This window comes from Phodopus roborovskii, unplaced genomic scaffold (genome assembly GCF_943737965.1).
Source record: "Phodopus roborovskii unplaced genomic scaffold, PHOROB, whole genome shotgun sequence".
In the NCBI taxonomy this organism is placed as follows: domain Eukaryota; kingdom Metazoa; phylum Chordata; class Mammalia; order Rodentia; family Cricetidae; genus Phodopus; species Phodopus roborovskii.
The window spans coordinates 39,756,588-39,783,512 of NW_026125281.1; the positions used below are offsets into that span (position 1 = coordinate 39,756,588).

General features: G+C 36.0%; 1 protein-coding gene across 1 annotated transcript in view; it reads left to right on the forward strand.

Annotated features, from left to right (window-relative positions):
- Positions 1-26,925, forward strand: part of Cntn5 (contactin 5) — a 635,441-nt gene that overhangs the window by 288,467 nt on the left and 320,049 nt on the right. The window lies entirely within an intron of this gene.

Below are 26,925 nucleotides of genomic sequence, written 5' to 3' on the forward strand. Positions count from 1 at the left end.
CATTGGTCCCCAAGGACACAGACTCCTCCTGGGCCTTTATAAGGCTACTGTCTGGGTTTGAGGAATGGTTCAGGGAGGTGAGGAAGCCTTTCTCCTTCAGTGGACACCCACGGCCCTGGGCCCTGAACATCACAGGGCATCAGTGCGGGATTAAGGAACAGCACGGAGCATTCATTGACTGATGCTGCAGCCTGAACAGAAAGCACACAGCATCCCATTTTCACATCCTTCACCTCATCGCAAGCAAATTGCAGTTCTCAGAAACTTATTCTGAGCCTGACTGGTCTACAAAGCTACACAGTGAAACCCCATCTCAATACAAAAACAAACAAACAAGCAAACAAACAAACACATATTCTGAAAGACAGGGGTCCTTACTGCTAATTTGGAATAGTATTTATATAATACACATGGACTCTATAGCTTTCAAATTGAATATTGGATATTTTCTGAAGAATGGGATCCAAAAAGTAAAACAACAATGTATTTTCATTCCCACAATCTGTGATAATATTTATTGTTTCCAGATCTATCATCTTATTAGGCAAGACTCTCCCTATATCATGAAAGTATCCGAGTGTTCTACATCCATCCAAGGATTCTGATTGCCCACATGATTTCTATGTTATAAAGGAAACATATTAAAAACTAATTTTATTAACCTTTAGATTCAATTTGTTGACGTGGACATGACCTGATGTATTATTACAAATAGCAGTATTTACCTAAATATGTAGCACATGATTATAAGTCCTAGAACACATAAATCATGTAGGCCTGTATGACTGGAGGATGTATTGTAGCTTGAGAATCTACTTAACTGATAACCTAATTCCACCTAGTGAATTCTCACTTGATGCCAAGGATGGTGCTATATAGTTATTCAAGGCATCTTTATTTAATGGACAATAAGAAAGAAGTGTCTTTCCATATTCAAAACAAAAAAAAAACCCACAAAGTCAGGGAGAGTGAGTAAATTGGCCAAAGCTGCAGAGAGAAATGGTGAAGACAGAAACTGAAAAGAAAATTAAAAATGGAAAACTTGAAAGTAATGTAGTTGCCAGCCTTGTATCTAAATTAATGTCTATGTGGTTTGACCCTCTTTACATCCTGATCTGATCTATTACTCTTTATAAAAAGTTTGAAGCTATATAGCTTTACTAGTTTAACCTTTATAGGAATAATGTACAATGTATCCACTATTTCTAGGGCAATCTCAATATTTTAAATATACAACATTATTTGGATCCTCCTGGGTCATGCCAACCCAGTAATGTGGTGATGAAGAAATTTGAAAATGTCTCTTAGAAGCTAATATTAATGTGCATACTCAATTAAAATTCCAAGAACAAAAAACACTCACAAAAAATTCCCTCCTACTTTATTATATCGATTATATATTTTTATTGTTCATACTACCTTGAATGAATTTTTATGGGTTTCATTTTTAATACAATCAAATAAATTCTAGGAACACAAGCATCATTATTTTAAAAGTATAAAAAAATTCAGCCTCAAAGTGATTGAATAAAAAGTAATAAATTATATGACTTGCAGACTTTGTCATGTTATTTGCAAGTATATGTGTATACAAGGTAAATTATTTATGCAGAATCAAATAACTGAAGAGCTGGTACAACTAAATATTTTTACATATTGTTAATATTTATATTAAGAAGAAAAATTGACAACCAGATAGAATTTATGCCTTTGTATCTGGATATCCAAGCATTTCATATGCTTGAAGTTATTTTGATAATAGAAAAGATAAGACCTTGAAAGATTATTCAAGCCTTGATATATTTTATTTGTTAATTCACAGAATGAGTAATGTTCCTTACACTTCTGTGCTGTAAATGTGATTGAATTCTAATTCACATTCAATTCAATACACTCCACTGAATGCCTGTCTTCCCTTAAGAATAAAATGAGGTCAAGCATGTCAGGCATGCCTACAGTCCTAGCACTGTGAAGGCAGATGCAGGAGAACAAGTATAAGGTCTAGGTTAGCCAGAGCTACACAATAGGAATCTGTCCCGAATATAAATAAATAAAATGAAAACTGAACTGAAGACAGTTGTCCTATCTGTCTCCCTCTACACACACACACACACACACACACACACACACACACACACACACACGCATACATAAAGAAATAGATATAAACACATTATATAGGCATATTGATACAAGCTTCTAATTCTAACACTTTAAGAACAGGATTTCTGTATGCTAAAACTTAATAATAACCTGAGCTATCTAGCAAGACTGTCTCAAATGCATGCATGCATACATACTTATATACATACACCATATATATATATATATATATACGTACATACATACACCATATATATAATATACATATTATATATATATAATATATATATATAATTCACAGGATAACTTAGTTAGTAAATAAAATAATGAGTCCTATATCACTCTGTATCAGTACATTATTCACAAAGATGATCCCTAATGCCAAAATCATCAGCAATATCTAAAAATTGTTTCAGGTGCCATAACGGGGCTGAGGGAAGAAGGAAAAACTTGGTTTACATCTAGCAGGTAGAGATGGCGCTGAACATCCTGCAGTGGGTAGAACAGTATCTCAAGTGAGGTGCATGGCCCCCATGTCATCGGAGCGAATTTGATGGAGATGACAAGAAGCTTGTTACAATAAGGTGCTACCAGATGCTAGTACCGAATGGCTGCAGTTTGTTTACTTTAGAAAGCTTACATTTTAATAATACTGGAGACTACTCAGTCTCAGACATACAGACACAGAAGATAGCAGTGAAATGGTATTTTGCAGAAGTAAAATTGCAAACAAATGGAGTGGGACATGGGCAAAGATTGCTGTGGGATTTTGACATTATTAAAATGTAAACAGCTCTCTGCAGACCCACACCCTGATGTTCTCATCAAGACACCATTCGATGATCCAAACAGAAAGGGTTTATGCAGGCAGAGTCTCTCCCAGGCCCCTGCATGAGCAGCATCTCCTCGATCACCCTCTGTGCTTGAGTGTCGTCTATTCCACGGGTACAGTCATTGATGCAAAGAGTGGGTCATAAAGAAGGACTTGCTCTCACTGAAGCTCAACTCCCATGCTGTGTTTTAAAATTGTGCCCCCCCCATCTGAGGCATTCATAACAGAGCTAATAAAGTCGTGGCTCTGGTGCCACTCTTCAGTAGTAAAAATGGTCATAGTAAAATGTTTATGCTTTTATTAACCCAGGGAGGTTAAAACATCCCTTCTATGGTATCTCATTATAATGAAAATTAAGGTTCAAACTGTGTTAAAAAAATCTTAGTGCTTAACTAATCCAAGGGGCACCTGTCCTGAAGTGATGCTCTGACAGTGGAGGGAAGCTTAACAGGAAGGCTGTGACATGAGTTGTTTGATGTTGTAAATGAAGAATTATTTACTCAGGAGCTGAATTCAGGAGGAAAGGGGTGGATGTTGTGACTGCGTGGGAGGAGCTTTCTCTCCTCACTGAGAAGTATGCTGTTGTTTACGTTTCCACTTCCAACACTTATTAAAGCAGCTAATAATGATATTGTCATGTGTCCATGACTACTTATTGCTCTGTGTCACTTCAGCCAATGGTCAAAAATACTTGCCTTAGTTCAGGTTCCAAGTCCTTCTCACAGCAGGTCTGCATAAGGAGATCTTCACAGTGTTATGAAAATCCTTCCAGATGAACACTGACATTTTTTTTTATTTATTACTTTAAATCTTCAACTAGTACCATAATTTCCAAAAGAATTTCTTCATGACATAGAGAAGTCAAAATTTCTTTATCTGTGCTTCCTTTATCTATCAATAATTCTTAATTACATATGGACCAATTTTCACAACCATTTTAGGAGCATGAAGAGAGACACTTTATTTAAATTATATATGGTTATACACATACATAGACACAAAGAGAGAGAGAGAAAGAGAGAGAGAGAGAGGAGAAATAATGGACTTGCACCATTGCCCAAGCACATCTTGCTTGCAGGGCAGGATGTGGGTCCTAGAATTTGTAACTGGGTTGGTATTCCAATCCCAAAACTGGGAGCCTCGCCTGATTACAGAAGATAGCTGGTTTGGGCTCCAAATCCTCCATTACCAGGAGTCTTTGTTAATGTCAACCTCTTGGATTCCAGGAAGGTTCTGCTGTACTAGGTTTCCTTTACATACTAAGGGCCCAACTATTTCTGTTGTCTCTCACCATACTGTCTCCTTCCATTCCTTAGTCTCCCACCATATTCCCTCCTGTCCCCATCCCCACCCATAACCAGTCTACCCACAAAATCTAGTATTTTACCCCTTCCCAGGGAGATCCACAAAGACACACACACATGCACACACACACACACACACACGTGCACACACACACATGCACACACACACACACACACACACACAGGCACCTAACTTCTGTATATCTCTGGATTATAGTGTGATTAATATTTACTTAACAGCAAATATCTACTTAATTTTGATCAAACTTTTTTTTAAATTTGAAACAAGTTTGTTTTACATGTCAACCCCAGTTCTCTGACCCTCCCATCCTTCCCTGTTCCCCCCACCAATCCCCATCCCATCCCCTTTCTTCTCCCTAGAAAGAGTGAGGGCTTCCATTGGGGGAATCACCAAAGTCTGTCATATCAATTAGATCAGGGCCTAGGCCCTCCCCCATGTGTCTAGGCTGAAGGAGTATCCCTCTGTGTGGAACTGAGTCCCAAAGTCCATTCATATACTAGGGATAAATACTGATCCACTACCAGAGGCCCCATAGACTTCCTAATACCCACCCATGTTCAGGGGCATCTGGGTGAGTCCTATGCTGATTTACCAGCTATCAGGCTGGGGTCCATGAGCTCCTCCTTGTTTAGGTCAGCTGTTTCTGTGGGTTTCTCCAACCTGGTCTTGATGCCTTTGCTCATCACTCCTCCCTCTCTGTAACTGAATACCAAGAGTTTGGCTCAGTGTTTAGCTGTGAGTGTTTGTTTCTGCTTTCATCAGCTACTAGATGAAGGCTCTAGAATGAAATATAATGTAGTCATCAACCACATTATTGGGGAACAGCATTTAATTTAACCTCTCCATTACTGCTTATATTGTTAGTTGGGGGGTTATCCTTGAAGATCCCTGGACATTTCCCTAGTGACAGATTTCTCTTTAAACCTATAATGGCTCCTTCTATTATGGCTATTATGGTATCTCTTTTCTTGCTCTCCTCTATTCTTTCCCTGAACCAAACATCCTGTTTCCTCATGCCCTCCTCTCCGCTCCTCTTCTGCCCTTCTCTTTCTTCAAACTCACTCTGCCCTCCCCCCATTCTCCCAATTTGCTCAGGAGATCTTTTTCCTTTTCTACATTATAAGAAAACATGTATGTTTCTCTCAGGCTCTTCCTTGTTTCCTAGCTTTTCTGACAGTGTGGATTATAGGCTGGCAATCCTTTTCCCTATGTCTAAAATCCACATATGAGTGAGTAAATGCCATGTTTTTCTTTTGTGTGACTGGGTTACCTCACTCAGGATGGTTTGTTCTAGTTCTATCCATTTGCCTGTGAGCTTGATTTTTTTCACTGTACTCCATTGTGTAAATGTACCACATTTTATCTATACATTTTTCAGTTGAAGGGCATTTAGGCTGCTTCCAGTTTCTGGATATTACAAATAATGCTGCTATGAACATAGATGAACAGGTGTCCTTGTTATATAAATGTTCATCTTTTGGGTATATGCCTATGAGTAGAATTGCTTGATCTTTTGGTAGACTGATTCTCATTTTCTTGAGGAACTGCCATTCTGATTTCCAAAGTGCCTATATGAGTTTACATGCCCACCAACAGTAGAACACGTTCCCCTTTCTTCACATCTTCTACAGCATAAACTTTGGTGTTTTTTTATTTTAGCCATTCTGACAGGAGTAAGCAGTCTTTCAGAGTTTTTATTTATACTTCCCTAATGGCTAATGATGTTGAGCACTTTCTTAAGTGTTTTTGAAGTCATTTTAGATTCCTCTGTCCAGAAAATTCCATTTTGTTCTGTACCCCCACTTTTTAATTGGATTATTTATTATTTGGGTATCTAGCTTCTTGAGTTCTTTGTATATTTTGGTAATCATCCCTATGTCAGAGTGGGGCTGGTGAATATCTTTTCCCATTCTGTGGACTGGCATTTTGTCTTGTTGACTGTATCCTTTGTCTTACAGAAACTTCTTAATTTCAGGAGATCCCATTTATTAATTGTTCATCTCAGTGTCTGTGCTACTGGTGTTATGTTCAGGATGTGGTCTACTGGACCAATTCTTTCGAGGGTACCTCACACTTTCTCTTTTAAGAGGTTCAGTGTGGCTGGATTTTTGTAGAGGTCTTGGGTTTGTGAATGGTAATAGATATGGATCTATCTGTTTTCTTCTACAAGTCAGCATCCAGTTATGCCAGCATCATTTGTTGAAGATGCTTTCTTTTTCCATTGTATAATTTTAGCTTCTTTGTCAAAAATCAGGTGTTCATAGGTGTGTGGGTTATTAACAGGGGTTCCAATTTGATTCTAATATTTTGTCTGTTTTTGTGCTGTTTTCAAGACTATAGCTCTATAATAGAGCTTGAAATCAGGGATGGTGATGCCTGCAGAACTTCATTTACTGTACAAGGTTGTTTTGGCTATCCTGGTTCTTTTGTTATTCCATATAAAGTTGAGTATTGTTCTTTCAAGGTCTGTGAAGAATTGTGCTGGGATGTTGATGGGGATTGCATTGAATCTGTAGATTGATTTTGGCAAGATTGCCATTTTTGCTATGTTGATCCTACCTATCCAAGAGCATGGACGATCTTTCCATTTTCTGGTAACTCCTTTAATTTCTTTCTTTAAAGACTCAAAGTTCTTATTATATAGGTCTTTCACTTGTTTGGTAAGCATTACAACAAATCATTTTATGTTGTTTGTGGCTATTGTGAAGGATGATGTCTCTCTTCTTTCTTTCTCAGCCTCTTTATTGTCTGTATTTAGTAGGACTATTGATTGTTTTAGGTTAATATTGTATTCTGCCCCTTTGCTGAAGGTGTTTATCAGTTAGAGGAATTCCCTGGAAGAGTTTTTTTGATTAATTATATAAACTATCATATCAACTGCAAATATTGAAAGTTTAACTTCTTCCTTTCAATTTGTACCCTTGATCCTTTTGTTTTCTTATTGTTCTAGCTAGAAATTCAAGTACAATATTGAAGAGATATGGAGACAGTGTACCCTCTTGTCTCATTCCTGATTTTGGAGGAATTGCATTGAGTTTCTCTCCATTTATTTGATGTTGGCTGTTGGTTTGCTGTATATATTTCTTTTATTATGTTAGATATGTTCCTGTTATCCATGATCTTTCCAAAACCTTAATCATGAAGAGTGTTGTATTTTGTCTAATGCTTTTTCAGCAATAGTGAAATGATCATGTGGTTTTTCTTTTTAGTTTATTTATATGGTGGATTACATTGATAGATTTTCTTATGCTGAATTATCCCTGCATCCCTGGGATGAAGCCTATTTGGTCATAGTGGAAATTTTCTCCACTATGTTCTCGAATTTTCTTTGCCAGTATTTGATAGAGTATTTTTGCATCAATATTCATGAGGGACTGTTGTTCTCTTATTTAGTTGTGTCTTTGTGTAGCTAGGGTAATAATGTAATTATAGACTCAAAAAATAAAAAACAAAAAATAAAGAATCTGGCAATGACCCTTCTGCTTCTATTGTGTGGAACACTTTGAGGAGTATTGGTATTAACTGTTCGTTGAATTTCTGAATTTCTGCACTGAATCTATTTGGCCCTGTCCTTTTTTTTTTTTTTTTTTTTTTTTTTGGTTGAGAGACATATAATGACTGCTTCTATTTCATTAGGGGTTATAAGTCTATTTAAATTGCTTATCTGTTCTTCATTTAATTCTATATAGAAAATTGTCCATTTCCATTAAATTTTGAATTTGTAGATTATAGGTTTTCAAAGTATGATCTGAAGATTCTCTGGATTTCCTCAGTATCCATTGTTATGTCTGCCTTTTCATTTCTGATTTTGTTAATCTAGATGTTCTCTCTCTGCCTTTTGTTACTTTGGATAAAGGTTTGTCTATCTTGTTGATTTTCTCAAAGAACTAACTCATTGCTAAATTGATTCTTTGTATTGTTTTCCTTGTTTCTACTTTATTGATTTCAGCACTCAAATTGATTATTCCCTGGCATCTACTCCTCCAAGGTGGTTTTCCTTCTTTTTGTTGGAGAGCTTCCATTGTACTCTTAATTTTCTAATGTGACTAATCTCCAGTTTCTTCATGTGGGCACGTAGTGCTATGAATTTTCCTCTTAGTACTGCTTTCAAAGTGTCATATAAGTTTGGGTATGTTGTAACTTCTTTCTTGTTGAATTCTAGGAAATCTTTAAATTCTTTCTTCATTACTTCCTTGAGCAAGGAATGGTGCAATTCCTTGTTCAATTTCCATTAGTTTGTAGGGTTGCTGCAATTTGTGCTGTTGTTGTATTCTAATTTTAATGCATGGTGGTCTGATAGGATACAATGGGTTAGTCCTTTTTTTTCTTCTTTTTTTCTTTTTCTTTGAACCAGTTGAGGTTTGCTATATTGCTGAATATGTGGTCAGTTTTAGAGAAGTGTCCATGTGGCACTGAGAAGAATGTATTCTTGTTGTCGTTGTTTTTGGATGGAATATTTAATAAGTATCTGTTAAACCCAATTGGGTCATAACTTTTGTTAGTTCCTTTGTTTCTTTGTTAAATGTCTGTCTGGTACCTGTCTAGTTTTGAAAGTGGGGTGTTAAAATCTCCAATTATAAGTGTGTGAAGTTTTAAGTGTGATTTGAGTTTTAGTAATGTTTCTCTTACGAGTGTGGTTGCCTTTGTGTTTTGGGCATGGATTTTCAGAACTGAGACTTTGTGTTTCTCCTGTGATGAATAAGAAATGACCTTCTTTTGATTGATTTTAGTTTAAAGTCTAATTTGTTAGATATTAGGATTGCTACACTCTCTTGTTTATTGGGTCCATTTTATTGGAAAATCTTTTCCCACCCCTTAACTCTGAGATAATGTCTGTCTTTGAAGTTGAAGTATGTTTCTTGTATGCAGCAGAAGGACGACTACCATCTTCATACCCATTCTGTTAGCCTGACTTTTAGTGGTCTAGTTAAAACATTAATGTTGAGGTATATTAATGACTATTGGTTGTTATTTCTTCTTTGTGTTGGAATTGGTGGTGGTGGTGGTATTATGTGTGGATCCCCTACCCCCCCCCCATTTTACTTTTGGCTGTTGGTTAAGTGGGATTGTCATTGCCTATGTTTCTGTAGGTGTAGTTGACTTCCTTGGGTTGGAATTTTCCTTGCAGAACTTTCTGGGGGGTGGGGTTAATTGATAAGTATTGTTTAAATCTGATTTTGTCATGGAATATCTTGGTTTATCTATAGTGATTGAAAGCTTTGCTGAATATAGTAGTCTGGGTTGGCATCCATGGTCACATAGTGTTGGTAGACTATCTATCCAGGACCTTCTGGCCTTCTAAGTTTCCATGGAGAAGTCAAATATAATTCTGATAGGTTTGCCTTTATATGTAACTTGGCCTTTTTCCTTTGATGCTCTTAATATTCTTCTTCCTTTACTATGTATGTTTGGTGTTTTGATTATTATGTGGCATGGGATCATTTTTTGTGGTCTGTTCTATTATGGTTACACCAACATATTTTATATTGTTTATGCCTCTTGTGAAGGGTATTGTTTCCCTGATTTCTTTCTCAGTCTACTTGTTGTTTGTAAAAGGAGGGCTACTGAATCTGTTGTTTCTTTTGATGTTGAACTCTGATTTTAATGCCTGGTTATCTGATTGGATGTGGAGGGTTATGCCAATTTTCTTATATCTTTTGAGACTTGCTTTGTGACTGAGTATGTTTTCAATTTGGGAGAAAGTTCTCTGAGGTATTAATGAGAAGGTATACTGTTTTGTGTTTCGTTTAAATGCTCTGTAAATATCTGTCAGGTCTCTGGTTCATAACATTTGTTACCTCCAATATTTCTGTATAGTTTTGTCTGGATGATGCGTGCACTGGGGAGAATAGGGTATTAAAATCTCCTGTTATCGATGTGTGATAATCAAATAATTTAAGCTTTATGTTTCCTTTACAATTATGGGTGCCCTGTGTTCTGGGCATAGATGTTAAGAATTGAAAGGTCAATTGGAAGTGTCCTTCCCTGTCTCCTTTGATTAATTTTGGTTTGAATTCTACTTTGTTAGATATTAAAATGTTGACACCAGCTTGTTTCTCAGGTTCATTTGATTGGAAAACCTCTTTCCATCCTTTACTCTGAGGTAATATCTATCTTTGATGTTGAGGTGTGTTTCTTGTATGTATCAGAATGATGGATCGTGATCTTGCATTCTGTTATTCTGTGTTTTTTCATTGAAAAATTGAGTCAATTGATATTGCGATATATCAGTGACACATGACTGTTAATTCCTGTTAATTTGTTGTTGGTGGTGTTGGTGGTGCTTAGTGGATGGGTTGCGGTGTGTGTCTGTGTGTGTGTGTGTGTGTGTGTGTGTGTGTGTATTATGAATGCTTCCCTTCTTTTGATTTGCTAGTGTGAGGTCATTTATTTCCTGTGTTTTATGTGTATAGTTAACCTGTTTTGGCTGGATGGCTTTTTTTTCTAGTACATTTTATATTCCATCATGATGGATTTGCAAATGGACATTGTTTAAATTTGACTTTATCATGGAATATATTGTTTTCTTCATCTATGGTGATTGAAAATTTTTCTGGGGACATCTGTGGTCTCTTGGAGTTTGTAAGACATCTGTCCAAACCTTGTGGCTTTTAGAGCCCCCATTGAGAAGTAAGGTGTAATTCTAATACATCTTACTTTATGTTACTTTGCCTTTCCCCCTTGCTGCTTTTAATATTATGATGATGATGATGATGATGTGGTGAGGGGATTTTCTTTTCTAGTCCAGTCTATTTGGTGTTCTATAAGCTTCTTGTATCTTTACAGGCATGTTTATCTTTAGGTTAGGAAATTTTTCTTCTATTTTTTTGTTGTTGTTGCTGTTGTTGGAAATGTTTTTAGACTTTGAGCTGAGATTCTTCTCCTTTGATTTCTATTATTCTTAAGTTTGATCTTTTCATAGTGTACCGGATTTCTAAGATGTTTTTTGTCAGGAAATTATGTAGATTTAAGCTTTTCCTTCCCTGATGTATCTTCTATAGTTTCTTCAACACCCAAGATATTCTCTTATATTCTGTTGGTAATAATTATACCTCTAATTCCTGTTCACTTCCTTAGATTTTCCATTTCCAGAATTCCTTCCGTCTGTCTTTTCTTTACTGTTTTTATTTTCATTTTCAGCTCTTGAATACTTTTATTTTCTTCAACTGTTTGTTTCATTCTTGCCTTTCTTTATATTTCCCTGTCTTTCTTTGAGGAATTTATTCCCTTCTTGGAGGACCTCTATTGTCTGCATGAAGTTGGTTTGAAGTGCTTTTTCTTGTGCTTCAATTGTGTTGTAATATTCAAGGCTTTGCTGTAGTAGGATAATTGGGCTCTGGTGTTGACACTTTGCCCTGGCTGCTCTTGATTGTATTTTAACACTGGTGTCTAGACATCTGAACTTGTGCTTATTATTTGTCTAGATAACAAATTCTGGGTTCATCTTTGGTGAATGACTATTGTATTCCTTTGTTTCTGTTTCTTCTCTGGTCTTTTGAGTTGTGTGGCCTGTGGTTGAGCAGATAATCTCAACCCAAGTTAAGGGCTGGACTTCTTGTGGTGGCTGGGGTATTCTCTACTAGAGCAAAGTGTCTCCACCAAAGTTGGGGGCAGACTGTTTGCCTCTGATCCAGCAGGGTGTCTTTGATGGTGTTAGAGGCTGGAATTCTAGTGGTCATTATGGTTTCTGGCTCAGTACAGAGTATCCTTTGAGTTTGGGGCTGGGATCAGGGGAGCGAGTAGTAGAAGTAGGGTGGATGACCTACCTGTTTTTCTGGGAGGCCACCTGTGGTTTCCAGGGGGAGGTGTGGTAAGGGGAGATAGGTGGATGTATCTGATATGTGCTAGACCTAAACTGTTCTCCTGGGAGATATTGTCTGTGGCTTTATGTACAGAAATTATTTGCTGGAGGAAATCTAGAGAGAGGAAAGGTCCATGAGCTGGAGGCCTGCCTAGTCTTCTAGCAAACATGTCCTTTATTTATTTTTTAAATCTAAAATGTACTTGCTGCATTCCTGAATTCATGGTTACCAATTTGTAAAATTCCCAAATAATAGTCACTGTGACAATTTCACAGATGAAGAAACTGGGAAGGCCAGACAATTAGCTAAAGACCCCACTAATGCCAGGTGATGACACCAAGATTGAAACATGTGGTGGCATCGGTATGAAACCATGTTTTGTTTTGTCCCTTTGTTTCTTATGTATTCAATGAGTGGGAATTCCATGTGGCTTGGATCAGGAATGGAAAGCTGAGTACTCAAAAGTCACTTTCTTTTTTCACTTAATGTGGCCATTTGGGCAAATAGCTCCAACGATTTAAGCTTTTCTTTCCTACAATTAGAGGATACACTCTTGGGTTAAATAAAAAAAAAAAATCTGTCTTCTTGCTCTACCTGCTCTGTGACAGAATACATCCTCTTCATTCTTAAACTATATTTTCCTCAAACTTTAAACTCTATGGTCCTTTAGTATATCTATCCACAATCTGTAACTCGTGTCTCTTCTTAAAAGTTCAAATAATCACTAAAGACACGTTTCCCTATTTGTAAAACTGTAGTGTTTGCTCCTGAATCACAAAAATTACATATTTTATGTTATTTATTATAGTTCTTAGTAACCTAGCAATTGTCCACATAGATCACTGAGACAATCTCTAGAATTATTGAGAAAAATAAACTAGAAATCGTGATCTAAAAGTAAAATAACTGCAGAGACCATTCTGCTAAGAGCACACAGAACACATCTGGGCAATCAACAGCACGTAAAGATTCTGAGCGTGTTTTGACTTGAAGAGTAAACGTTCTGGAGAAGGAGACCTGTTAAAGATTAAACTGTGTGGGAGCTCCCTGAGCAAAGCACCTGTGTAAAAAACTGAGGTCAGGGCTGAAGAGATGACAAATAACACTTGCTGCTCTGGCAAAAGATACAAGTACATTTCCTACTACCCAGTAGCAGTGGTAACTCACATCTGCCTGTAACTCTAACACCTGTATACATATTCAGGGAACACACACACATATGCACATACTCACAATCATACACACACACACACGCATATACACATGCACAGACACATACACACACAAACACATTCACACACATGCATGCGCACACACACACATGCACATACATACACAAAAGCACATGTGCACACATATACACACATTTAAATCCATACACACTTCAATTTTTAAAACCTAAAAAAATGAATAAATAAACAAACAAATAAATAAATAAAACAAGTGGAAGTAATGATATTTACCCAAACGTCTGATCAAGAATAAAAAATAAAAGAGAAAAAATGAGAAAGAGTTGCCTCAGTGTCATGGTTTAATCCACTCAGACCTATTGTTTCTCTAGTACACATATGAAATAACATATGTATTTGACAACATGCTTATTACAATCAATCCAGGGGCCACTTAGGTACTTTAAATATATCTATATTTCCAAGGCACATTGCCTTCATTTATTTACTTTTTAAAACTGAAGATCATTTTTTTCCATACAATATATTCTGATCACGATTTTCCCTCCCTATCTCCTTCCAGATCCTCCCACCTCCCACGTCTTCCTTTATAATGAGCTTCTTAATTACTAAGAACCCTGTGCTATTTAATAATAGACGGAGCCATGTTGATGCTAGTTTCACAAAACTGACTATGACTTAAGCATAGCTAAAAATTCAAAACAATTTACATTTTTAACAGAGAATTCTCCTTCAGAACTTTCAAAAAATCTTGAACATGTCTTTCAAAAATCTTTCAAAAGTCTTGAACATGTTATTTCTGTAACTTCATTATCTTTCTATTTCTCCAAAGGACTCATAAAATGACTAGGCCAAATTGTCACGGTATGTGAATTTGAGTGAATAGTAATTTGAAGATGTATTATAGTGATTGCACATCAGCCTAGATTAATATGTGTTTATGATTAGATTTCTTTTTCTGGAGCAGGTGAGCCATAGGGACAAACTCTTGGAGCAGAAAATAAACCATTTCACATTTTCTTGATGAAGAGACAGCACCTACTACTCCTGTGTGGCATGTGGTACCATGACAAATAAACTCCTTCTGATTAAAGCATTAAAGAGTTGCATGCAGGATTAATGGCTGCTATTTAAGCTGTGAAAGCATAAACAGAAAAAAATGACATTGAGTGTTAGAAGTTGAGAGACAATCTTGTTATTTCAATTTATCTTTCTTGTAATTGCATGCTGCACGTATAAGGTAAATGCAAACTGCCCTGTAAAGTCTGAGTTTCACATTTACAATCTAAAATTTAGGCAAATCATAATTCTTAGTGGGTTTGTTCTTTGTCTCTACCCTGAAGGGAGATCTATCGTAAAGCTCATATTTGTTTCTGTTAATATAAATATGATGGCAAATATTTACATTTATAAGATAAAATTTGCATAGTATAAAATTAACAGTAAACTACTTTTAAATAAATACTTTAAAATTTCACTGTAAATAAAATTGTTGAATGTTTTCGATAGTATGCTTGGTGAACTTACTTTTGTTCTCAGTACACATAGTAAAGTTAAAGTTCTCTTTAGTTATAAATGATGAGAAATATCCTTTGAATGAAGATAATGTTTTATTAAATGCATACAAGAAAATGAGAAAATTTTATTTTGCTAGACATGGACTTTATTTTCCTGGTATTGAATTTTACCTAAGATGAATTCTTGAAACTCTCCATCTGGTAGGATCTCGTGCACCCAAAACTCTTAACATTGTTCTTTACTTTATGGGACTTGGGTTGTTAATTGTTTGCAAGTCTCTTTTGTTCATGCTGACATCAACATTCCAGGCATGCTGCTGCTCTCCCACATCTGGAAAACATGGCTTACACGGTGTGCCTCTGCATTCATGGCAGCACAACATCAGCAGAGACATCTGCAATTTGATTTTCTTTTTGACAATAGGATGTAGACACTCTTCTGATCAGTTACAATTTCCATCACTGCACCTTTCAGTAGCAAAGTTCAAACCTGTGCCAATATAACTCAATCTATCAAATGCAAAATTTTTCATTTCTTAATAATTATTAATAATTTACTAATCTCTATGGCATAGTTTCTTCATCTTTAATATTGGCTAAAGGGTAAATGAATCATGTGCATAGAGTGTACTACCAGAAACATAGTGAGTTTTAAGTGTCTCAGATCCAATCAACGGCTATTGGATAGACCTCACATAACCAGGGCACCCATGCATCAGCTGCTATGAGTTTTGGCTTCTGCCCCTTACTTAGACATTTTCATACATAATGGATTATGTTTTCTATCATACTCCACTCCAACATCCTCACCCAGGAAACAATACCCAAGTGACAGGGGCCAGATGATACAATGGCTGATTTCTGTTGTTTCCAGTCTGTCACTTGCCTGCTCGGCAGTGGAATGTGCATCTGAAAGTATAAAGGGGAAGAGTTGTAAGTCAGTCTGTATCAGACAGCACATCCCTGCTTTGCTGTGCTGCTTTCTTACCAGCACCCATCCTCTGGGAGCATGACTTCAATAAATCACATCCCCAGAACCATTTCTCTAACTCTGAGTCTGAGAGTCTGATGTGGGAACATAAATATTCACTGACTTTGTTGCCATTATGCCCTCCGGTGTTCTGATCTATGAGAAAATAAACTTCTCCATCATTTTGGTAGTGCCCAGTGGATGCACCTCACAACTGTCTGTAGTTCTTCACACATATCTATTTTAAAGTAAAATCTTCACAGTTTTATAAGCATATCTAGTCAGAATTCCTAACAATATTATAGAACAGTGATTTTATCCTACTGATACAGGATTGGAATATGTAAAGTTTACTGGTGCATAGTGGGAAATGTTGAGTAGATACATTTTAATGTGAAGTTCATAGCCTAAATTGAACCTGTGCTGCTAACTATTGCGCACTGTGGAATAAATGCTTGACCCAGACCTGACATCGTTTAGAGTTTACAATAAATAATTTCAAAACCTCTTAGGTAAGCTAGAAATATGGGTTGTGCTTTTTAAAAGTAACCAGTGACCTTTACATCTAGACACAAGGCTTCTGGGATGCAAGGTGTATCTATGGTGTGAAACATTCTGCAGAAAAAATAAAAATAGCTGCTTTCACCTAATTGGTGTAGTCACATGAAACCCTGAGCCCGAAATTCACTAGCTCAGAACTTTTCAACTTGTGGATCAGTATAATGCCAACTTGCCACTGCTTCTGTTATAAACATTCCTTTCTTATCTTCCATTTGGCTAACATTGCTTTTAATTATGTGCATATAAAATTGTATTTTGTCTTGCTGACATTATAATTTTAAAGTAGACTTCTACTTCTTTTGATTTTAGGTAATAAGCATAATAAAAATACATGTCTTAAAATCCTAAAGAGAATTGGTGCTTTGTTTTGCTCAGCCAAGGTAACTAAATGCAAAGTGACAATGGAGTTTGCTTCGTATTAGGATAATTTTATTTTTAAAGCAGATGACAACTTCTCTCTTGCATCTTTTACAACATCTTTTAGAAGTTCTTGATTCTCTTGGGATTAGCGATTAATAGGACACCTCTATTGTTTTTATTTCTCTTACACTATTTGATGATGACTGTATTTAATGTGAAGAAACTTTTGACACATTTCAGAGGTTAAATTCCATTGTACAAGGCACAAGATAAATTTCTATTGTTACAATGGACTAAGACATTTATTGTGAGGCAATACTGCCTTTGTAGAACAGTTCCTTCATTTTGGACACTCATATAAGTGGTCCAATTCTCTTGGACATTAATATGTCAAACAATGTCATCATCTCTTTTTTATAAAAACTGAAAACAAAACTCAAAAAACAATATTTGAAACAATATGGCCTAATGATAATGGGTAACTTTTGTGTGATCTAGGCAAACTCGACTTTGTCTTCTAACACTGCTTGTCCCACGATTTTCGATGTTGAAAATGATTTAAGTGGTAATTAAAATGAATTGGCCCATTTCAGAAGTATTAACCTTTTCTGTATTATCTCATTTAATCTACTCTGTCTATTGTCAGTTCAGGTTATAGATAACAAGACTAGAGCTTTAGTAAAGTCTCCTATCCTGCTCAAAATCATGGATCAGAAGATAAAGAGATTTCTGAAGTTCTGATGGTATGATTTTAAAACCAAAAGTCTTCCTCACCATGACACTGTCACATATGTATGTTGTATGGAGAAGAAGGAAGAATTAACTGGATAATGTGTAATGTGAGACTCATATTACACTCTCTTACATTCTTTTCCCAGCCCCAATTATTTTCCATAATACCCTAAGTAGTGTTTTGTGTGTAATAAAGTGCTACCACTTTGTGTAACTTGCATGTATGAGTGCATGTTCCTGTGGGCACAGATACACATTCATAAGCCTGCATATAATTTCCAGAGGGGATATTTTGTCTTCCTTACTCAGGAATCTTCCACATTTTTATTGTGAGGCAGAATCACTCACTGTCCTGGACTGGACCCATCAAGTAGACCAGGCTGGCTAAACAAGGAGCCCCAGGAATGCATTTGCCTGTCCCTCCCCAGAACTGGGGTTGCAAACTATGCCACATCAATTCTGGGAATCAAATTCATGTCTTTATTCATAGTAAGCAAGACTTCTGTTGGAAAGGAAGCTCCTCACTCCTATCACTACTATCACTATACTTGACTTATGATGGTCTTTACTACAAAACTCACAATGAATCTAGCCCCCAAAATGGTCTTTATATATGCTCCATTTAACAGTTCAAACTGTCAAATCAAAATCTCAACAAAGTACCAATTAAACATTTCCAAGCAAAGGCACTGAAACAGACCACACATAAAATTATAAATAACACTTCCTTAGCCTAGAGGCAGAAAGAAGGCATAGACTCTACTTGACTTGACAGGTTTTGAGAGTTATCACCAGTAACTCATCACCATCTCTATGGAATGGGGGGAAATGGAATGGGAGGGAGGTTTGGGGGGGCATGGGAGGGAACTGGGATCGATATGTAAAATGAAAACAAATAATAACTATGTATAAAAAATTAAAAATATATAAATAATCCCAAATATCTTCAATTTTACAACCTCTAAGGATCAATTTAACTGACTCAGTAGAACAAATCAAGAACTTTCAGTGCAAATTAAAGTATGTAAACCAACCCATATTTGTGCTTAAAATTTTAACAAGTTCTACATACCTGTATAAATATGTTTTGTCATAACTAGTCACATATTTGGTAAGTATTTACTGTTCAGCTACAGAACAGACAGTGAACTTGTGAAAATACAGTGTTGCAAAAGGAAGATAAGTTTTATTTTTTCCAATAGCACTTGACATGACAAACAGTGACATTCTATGTTATAGCAATAATACTTGTCAATAAGTTAAATATGGGCATCTTGGGGTCAAGGGCTAGCTGGGTGGTTAAGAGCACTTACTGCTCTTGCAAAGAACTAGAGTGCTGTTTCCAGGACCCATATTGCACAGATCAGGACTACCTTTAACTAAATTCCAGAAGATCATATATATCCCCTTCTTGACTTCTTCTGCAATTCATATGCACCCATATATTATACACATAAGATTTACAGACTTATACATAGTTTAAAATAGCATTTAAAATGGTGTTTCTTATTAGTTTGTGTTTTTGCTTATGCTCAGTTGCAAGGGATATTGGAAAATTCTCTATTGTTTCTTTTGTGACATTAATAAATTAACAACCCAATGTGGTTGCATCAACTCCATGCAAGAAAACAATCCTAGATATTTTTTTAATTTACATTTTGCCACTAACTTATTCTATTATCATATTCAAATATCATCCCTTAATTAAATCATCAAAAGGAGAGGTTGTCATAATTGGCAATGGAATTAAAATAAATGTTATAATTAGCAAATATTAAAGTGCTTATAGTATTACTTCAGCTGCATAAAAAGTTAATGCAAAATACTAAAGTATGTCAAATTGAAAATACAAAATGTAATCATTAAAAACTGAAAGGTAAGTTATACTTTGTAATAAACCAAATTCTAGTTATTTGACAAATACCATTAAATCTCATGCCATAGGAGTAGCCAGACCCAGGGACAGCCAGAGCGTTTTGCTAACACACATAATTACCTGAAACTTAACATAGAGAATAAAGTTGAAGAAAGCATAAAAATAAGAAATTGTTAGCTATTGAATCTCCCCTTCAGTGGTTGGCAGGGATAGAGAAGCTGGGTTCCTGGGGGAGAGTGCCATTATTAACTGAGCCAGTTAATTCACTGATGCTGTTTGCATGATGGCCTTTCTAAATCCTTGACCCATCGTTTCTCTGTGTATACACATTATGAGAAAGAAGAATAGTTATTTCCAGAATTGCAACTATATTAGAGAATTCTGAAATTAACCACACATGATTGATCCATCTTTGAGATTTTTTTTCAAGGACCTTAGAGCCCAGTGCATGGTCTCATTCCCCATTTTTACACTTTTATTTTTCAATACATACAATATGACCCTGAGGAATGAGCATCCTCACTCCCATGGAAATGCTTGTTTCACACCCCATGGACGTGGAGATCATCATTTACGTAATGATTTTATTTGTCAGAAGAGCAAAGAGAAGAACAAAAACTTTGGCACTGAATAAATTGCAGAACAGTGTTGAAGGTTTGCAATGTGTGAAACTATATGCCTGCCTCTTCAGTTACAAGACAGACAGAGCCTATCAGAATTTTCCCCACCACAACATTTAAGAGATGAAAATTTAACTTCCCTACTAATTTTAGTTTTAATTCCATTGCTCATTATCACAATCTCTCCTTGTTATGATTTAATTAAGAGAAGATATGAAAAATGGAATAAGTTAGTGGCAAAATAACAAAGTTTTAAAAAATAACTCCCAAATTGGTTTCTTCTCTAGAGTCACTGGATTATTATTAAACTTAATAACAATCATAAACTCACAAAAGAAAAGAAAATCCTTATGTGTTATAGTAAATGGGGATGTGTATCCAAGATACGGTATTGTTAAAGATAGATATGAGCTTCTTAAAGTAAGTTTGTTCTAGCTATCCATAATGTAAAATGTATGTGTGATTGTATGTGTGTGTGTGTGTGTATGTGTACACATATATATGTATATGATGTATATGTATAATTATATATATATACACATAATGTTGTTTTAACACTTTGATTAAAATATGTTAAATTAGGCAAAAGTCATTTCATTTATAACACCTTCATAGAATTTCACTTTTTTAGCTTTAAAAAGAAAAGTAGGTATTTGAGTGATTTTTCTGCATGCATGCCTGCGCATTACTTGCCTATTGTCTGTGGAAGACAGAACAGGTAGTAGATTTCCCCAGACTAGAGATACAAATGGTGTGAGCTACCATATGGATGCTAAGAATAGAAGTTGTTAGAACCAGGGTTCATGACCACTGAGCTTTATCTACTGACCTGATAGTCTAGTTTTTTAGTACTACATTAAAGAAGCATTTATAGTAAGTGTGATGTTCAACCACACATGAGAAATTCTACTTCCTTCTTTGCAGCATCGTGAACATTAATTAACTCTCACCCATCACAGTCCTTCTCCTAACCTCCAGTAACTAGCATTCCATCTTCAACTTCTGCTTCTCCTGTTTCAGACCCTACATGTGAGTAACATGAGGATGTACTCATCTTTCTGGGACTGCTTTATTTTATTTACCATCATGAAATTCAGTCTCATCCATGCTACCACAGATGACAGTCTCAGTCAGTGGCTCAATGGTATTCCACTGTGTATTCACACTATGTTTTTGTCTATGTATCACTTGATGGATGCATAGATTATTTACATGTCTTTGCTGCATCATATTACACTGCTTTGAATGTGCAGGTATCCCTTCATATCATTTCATTTCTTTGAATATATAACTGGTAGGCTTGCAAGATCTCATCATCATTCTAGTTTTCCCTATTGGGAGATGTTGCTGCCAAGTATGTAATACCTCATGTTCCTTTCTCCAAAGCTTCTGTAGTCCCATGTGCATGCATTACCCAAAGAAGCAAGAAGAGGGGGTGGGATCTGTTGGAATGGGAGTCAGGATGGGTGTGATCTATGGTGTCGGTTCTGGGAATCTAACATCAGTCCTACAAGCGCTCTTAACTGCTGCTCCATCTCTGCAGCCCACTTAGCTCCTTCTTTGCTGATGATGAGTCTGAACATTTTTGTGTGCAATGATTGGATGTTTGTATGTCTTCTTTTCATAAACATCTGCTCAGATCTACAGCTCATTTTGTTGTTCTTTGTTTTGTGTTTTTAGTTCTTTGTGTATTGTAAGAACAAATTCCTTTTCAGATGTAGAGCTTACAAATATTTATTGTGTCAACTATACATAAGTTCTCTTTATTGAATACTTCTCTGCATAGCAACTTTCAAGTCTAATATATTTCCATGTATCAATCTTTGCTTTTATTTCCTGTTCTTTACAGAATCATCTTAAAATAAACAAACAAATGTCCACTCCAACTTCCAAATCATATAACTAGTGCTTCAGTTCAGCTTCCTAGGTTCAGCTAAGGTTTCAAATTAATTCACGGCTCATTTTTTGGTTACAGGTAACAGATGGTCTACTTGCACTGTCCTCTATACGAATACACCACTTTCCCAGCGCCATTTACTGAGAAGGCTGTTCTTTCTTGGTGCCTATCTTTAGAACCTTTGTTATTGATGGGCTATATATAAATGTGTTCATTTATGTCTAGGCTCTCCGTTCAATCCCATTCATCAGTAAATGTGCTGATGTCAAAACCATTATTTTTTAAGTATGTACTTGTCTTGAAATTTAAAATCAGGTCTGCAATAGATCATTAGGTTCTTTTAATTCAAGATAGCTTTGGTTATTCAGTGGGGTTTTGCAGTCATGTAAATTTTGTGAATGCTACTTTAGATCTTTGATGGATGCTACTGTTACTTTATATTGACTTTACATAACTTTGGGCAATACTGATGTTTTATCAATATACTTACTTCCAATCCATGCATGTGTGATACATTTATATTTCTTGGCATTCCAATCACTTTTTCTCATCAATGTCATAATTGTCATAGACTAGATATTTTATTACATAGTATACACTTATTCCTAGACATCTCATTTCTGTGGCTCTTTTAAATGATACTAAGTTCTTAGATTGTATTTCAAATAATTCATAATTGGTATGTTGCAAAGCTGAATTAATTTATTCTAATATTTTTTGAGGTGAAATTTGGAGAGAAGGTCTCTGAATATAAGGTGATATTATACAGTCACAGGCAGAATTTTGCTTCTCATACAAATTGAATGGCTTACAGCTCTGAATGGAGTTCTAGGACTGTGGGATATCACAGGAACAGCAGGAGTTGATTGAAATCCTTGTCTTCTTTAAGAGTTTAGGAAGAGAGAATTTTTGGCTTTCCTACATTCAGTACAACATTAATGTTAGACATTTTATATGAATACCTTTATTATGTTAAGATATTCCTTCTAGATCTAATTTGTTCAGAGTTTTTATCCTGAAGAGGTGGTGTGTGTGTGTGTGTGTGTGTGTGTGTCTATGTCTGTGTGTGGGTCTGTGTCTATGTGTATGTCTATGTGTGTGATGTGCATGTCTGTGTATTTTCATATTATGGAAATGTACTTTAAGTCTAGAAACTTGAGTATGTCATCATTAATGATAAGTATTTAGGGTAGCTAGAGAACAGAAGTTGATATAAACACATTCATCAATCCATGATCTGGATGGGTTAAGCTCCTAATGAACTAGAATACCTTTGAATTCAACATAAAAATACAAAAAGTCTCCAAGAGAAAACCAAAAGCATGGGTTTATAAGACAAATTTATAAATGGGAGAAATATTTAATATTCTATTTAAAAAACATCTTTGAAAATGGGGAAATCATTGCTTCACATTTAGTCTCAATATATTCTTAAATGAAACATAATATATATCAAAATGTTATTATTTAATAAATCAATACATATTTGGTTATTTTAAAGACACAGGAATAGTTAAGGTAGCACACAAAGTAAAGACTAAAGCACAGAAACAATTATGTTTTCTAGTCTCCCTGAACTATTTTATAGTCCCCAGACTATAACATCTTCCTTAAAGTAATTGTATTCTTCCTTATTGTGAAAGTAAATTTTGAAGAGGTTTTAAGTGAATGTTAAGAGATAATAAAAAGCCCTCACAGAGAGAGAATGTAAACAGAGATCTTAGAGGATGTTTGACTCCACTCAGTGTTTCTATTTTGGGTGCAGGCAGGAAATCTAACCCAGTTTCAGGGCATCAGCTGTGTTGTTGTGCAGTACTCTCTGTTCTTGGCACTATTAACTGCTAGGCTATGAGAAAAAGAAAACTTAACTATAGAAATAATTCAGCAATTCTGAGACCCCACATTTCCATTAAACAGTGAGATGTTAAAAGTGTACCAGTGTCTGAGCCTCAAAATATTTTACAAATTATTGGCTTAACAAATTTCTATCAGTATAAGAAATAGTGATTCTCTAAGTGACAACTTCTATTTGGTCATTCTCTGGCCCCTTAAATTTCAATTGGCAAGCAAAATAATTGAGAAAACCTCAGTAACATTTGGGTATATATGGGAGTCCATTCTACATAGAGCGATACTCTCTTAGCCTAGACACATAGGGGTGGGCATAAGTCCTGTTCCAAATGATGTGACAGATTTTGATGACCCCCCCATAGAAGGCCTCACCCTCCCTGGGGAGCAGAAGGGGATGGGATGGGGGTTCGATGAAGGGCACGGGAGGATGGGAGGAAGAGGGACCTAGGATTGATATGTAAAACAAGATTGTTTCTAATTTAAATTAAAGAGAATAAAACTATAATGCATAAGCAAAAGGTCCATAAGGTAAAAATAAATCCTCCAAAGATACCACTGAGTTACTGAGTTTGTCTTTTTTGATTATTTGCTACAGGGAGCAGAGCTAACCTTAGGGTTGCTTCATATAGCCAATGAGACTTAACTAGAGATATCTAAGTTTTCTTTTGTGAGTGTTAATAATTGGGTTCTGCGTTAGTGATGGGGGCTTGTGTCTGTGTCATTTCCCTTTAAAAACTGGGATTCCATCTGGTCTGTATAGGTTCTGTGAACACTGACACACTCTCTGTGTGTTCATTAATGTGCCAGTCCTTTTCCGCCTGGAAGACCATGCTCCCTTGGTTTTCTTTATTCCCTCTGGCTCTTACAGCCTTTCCCTTCCTCTTCTGCACAGTTCACTGAGCCCTGTGGAAAGCGATTGAAGGAGATATCCCATTTAGGACTGAATGTTCCAGGGTGCCTCACTCTCTGAACATTTTCTATCAGTGAATCTCAGTATTTGTTCCTAATTACTATAGAAGGAAGCTTCTCTGATGAAGTCTAAGCAAGATGATCTGTAAGTATAGCAGAATGCATTAGGAGTCCATTTGTTGCAATGTTCCTTAGCAGAGCAATAGTATTTGGCTTTTCTCCTAGACCATGCCCTATGTAGTCTCAGGTTCTTGGCCACCAGAGCACTGTCTGGCAAGGGTTCCATCTTATGGAGGGAACTTTATTCCCAATAACATTGTGGTTGGTTACTCCAACAGCTTTTATGATACTATTGCACTAGTATATTGTGCAGGCAGACACTATTGTATACCATGGGTTTGTATCTGGATTAGTACTTATACATTTCTTCTCTAGTACAGAATATGTACCCTCCAGTGTCATGAACACTAGCCAGTTGGTGTAAGGGCTCTAGGTAGGCACCAGCTTGTCTTCTCTGTGTTCAGTGACTTATGTAGTTGTTGTCTTCTGGAATACGGCCTCGCCATCAGATTATGAACAACAAACAGCCTTGGTGATAATCTGGGTTGTTTAGGGGATTTCTATAGGGCCACATTGGCAAATAGAGTCTAATGCTGGTTATTTCACTTAGTGGTGTGAGATATCTGGTTGGAGCTTTTTCTCCTTTAATATTTTCAGATCTGCTTGAACATCTAAAATGTTGGCTCAAGGCCAGGTTCCCCATTCTGAAGTAAATAGAGGAGATGAGAATTGACTTTTAATAATCCATGATAGGATAAAGAGAGAACAGAGGATGATTAAAAGGATTAAAGAAAAATACAATATAAAGTGAATCTTCATAATTCCAAAGATAGATTATAATAACAAGTTGGGCCTTTTAAAGCCTTAATTAACTTGACTTGTCAAAGAAGTAAGTCTGCAAAAAGGAGGCTGTGGAATCTGTTTTTCCAGGTACAGCATATGCGAATTTGAAGACAATGGAGAGTTCAATGTCTCAGTCTTCAAAATTTAAAGGCCTTCCTTTTTGAGTTCAAATTGCATAACTGATATTGTATCAGTTTGAGGGTTGATGGTTAAAGCAACAATTTCACTGTGTCAACATCTCTAAAGAACTTTGTTTTGTATCCTTGTCCTGTCTAGAAGAGATAGATGTATATTCTCTCTTACACGGCTCAGTTAATTAAATCCAAATGCTTAATCTTTGGCTTTTCCTGTTTATCATGACTGATCTTTTTATTAATTCTTTATCATATTTTTATTTTAAATTTGTTTATTTATACATAGGCTATATGTCTGTCCGTGTGTGGTGTGCGAGTAAGTGTGTATGTGTGTTTGTGTACCTGTGAAGGCAGGTGCCCAGAAAAGACCAGAGGAGAGTGTGAGATCTTCTGGAACCTGAGTTGTCAGCTATGAGCCACACAATGTGTATACTATGAACCCACTTAAGTCACTAGAAGAGCAGCAAGTGCTTTTGCCTGCTGAGTATCTCTCTGCTCCTGCACTCTTGAATGCTCTCTACACAATCAAGAGCCTATGGCTCCTCACGACCATTATAGCCTATATTCACTGTCACTCAGAATGTCTTTTGTAACTGCTTACACCAGCTTCCTGTGGTTGTGGTTGTATTCCTCCTGTTTGCTTTTCTCCTAGTCATTAATTCGTCAGAGCCAGAGATACTGTTTACATACAACTCCCAGGTACTGTTGAAGTCTGGTCACTCTTCAGTTCTGTGCAGATACTTTAGTTTTCTTCTCCTTTTCTCTGTCATTCTTCATCCTCTATTATCATTATAATCTTGCTTTCTCCTCATTAGATGGATAGCTCCAAGAAATTGTGACATTTTCCTTTTCTCTTTGGAATGATGTCTAAGGTAATCCACAATCAGTATTTGATGAACAAACCAGTAATAAATAAATTCCAGTTATCTCCTAAATCGAAAGACTATGTGGATCAGAAGGATTAAGCACATATCTCCCATGTTTTCCATAAAGAGGTGCTGCCATCTCTTTATACACTCTCATAAGTTTTGATAACCCATTAAATACATCAATCCATTAAGCTGATGTAGAAGAAAAATCAATTTTCTCTGCAATTTTCAACTTTTATGTTATCACAATGCTTAATATCAAGCACATGTTTAATACTCTTTAAAATTATAGGGAAAATGAGTAAATGCAGAGAATCCCTGAGAATTATGTGACTTTTTCCCATAGCCATAAGTGAGAATCATGCTCTAATATAACATACTAAATTATTTGTAGATCAAATACATGTTGCCTTGGATGTTAATAACATTTTGTAAAGCCCTGTAGTTTGAGCTTTGACTGTTAGTTAAGTGAT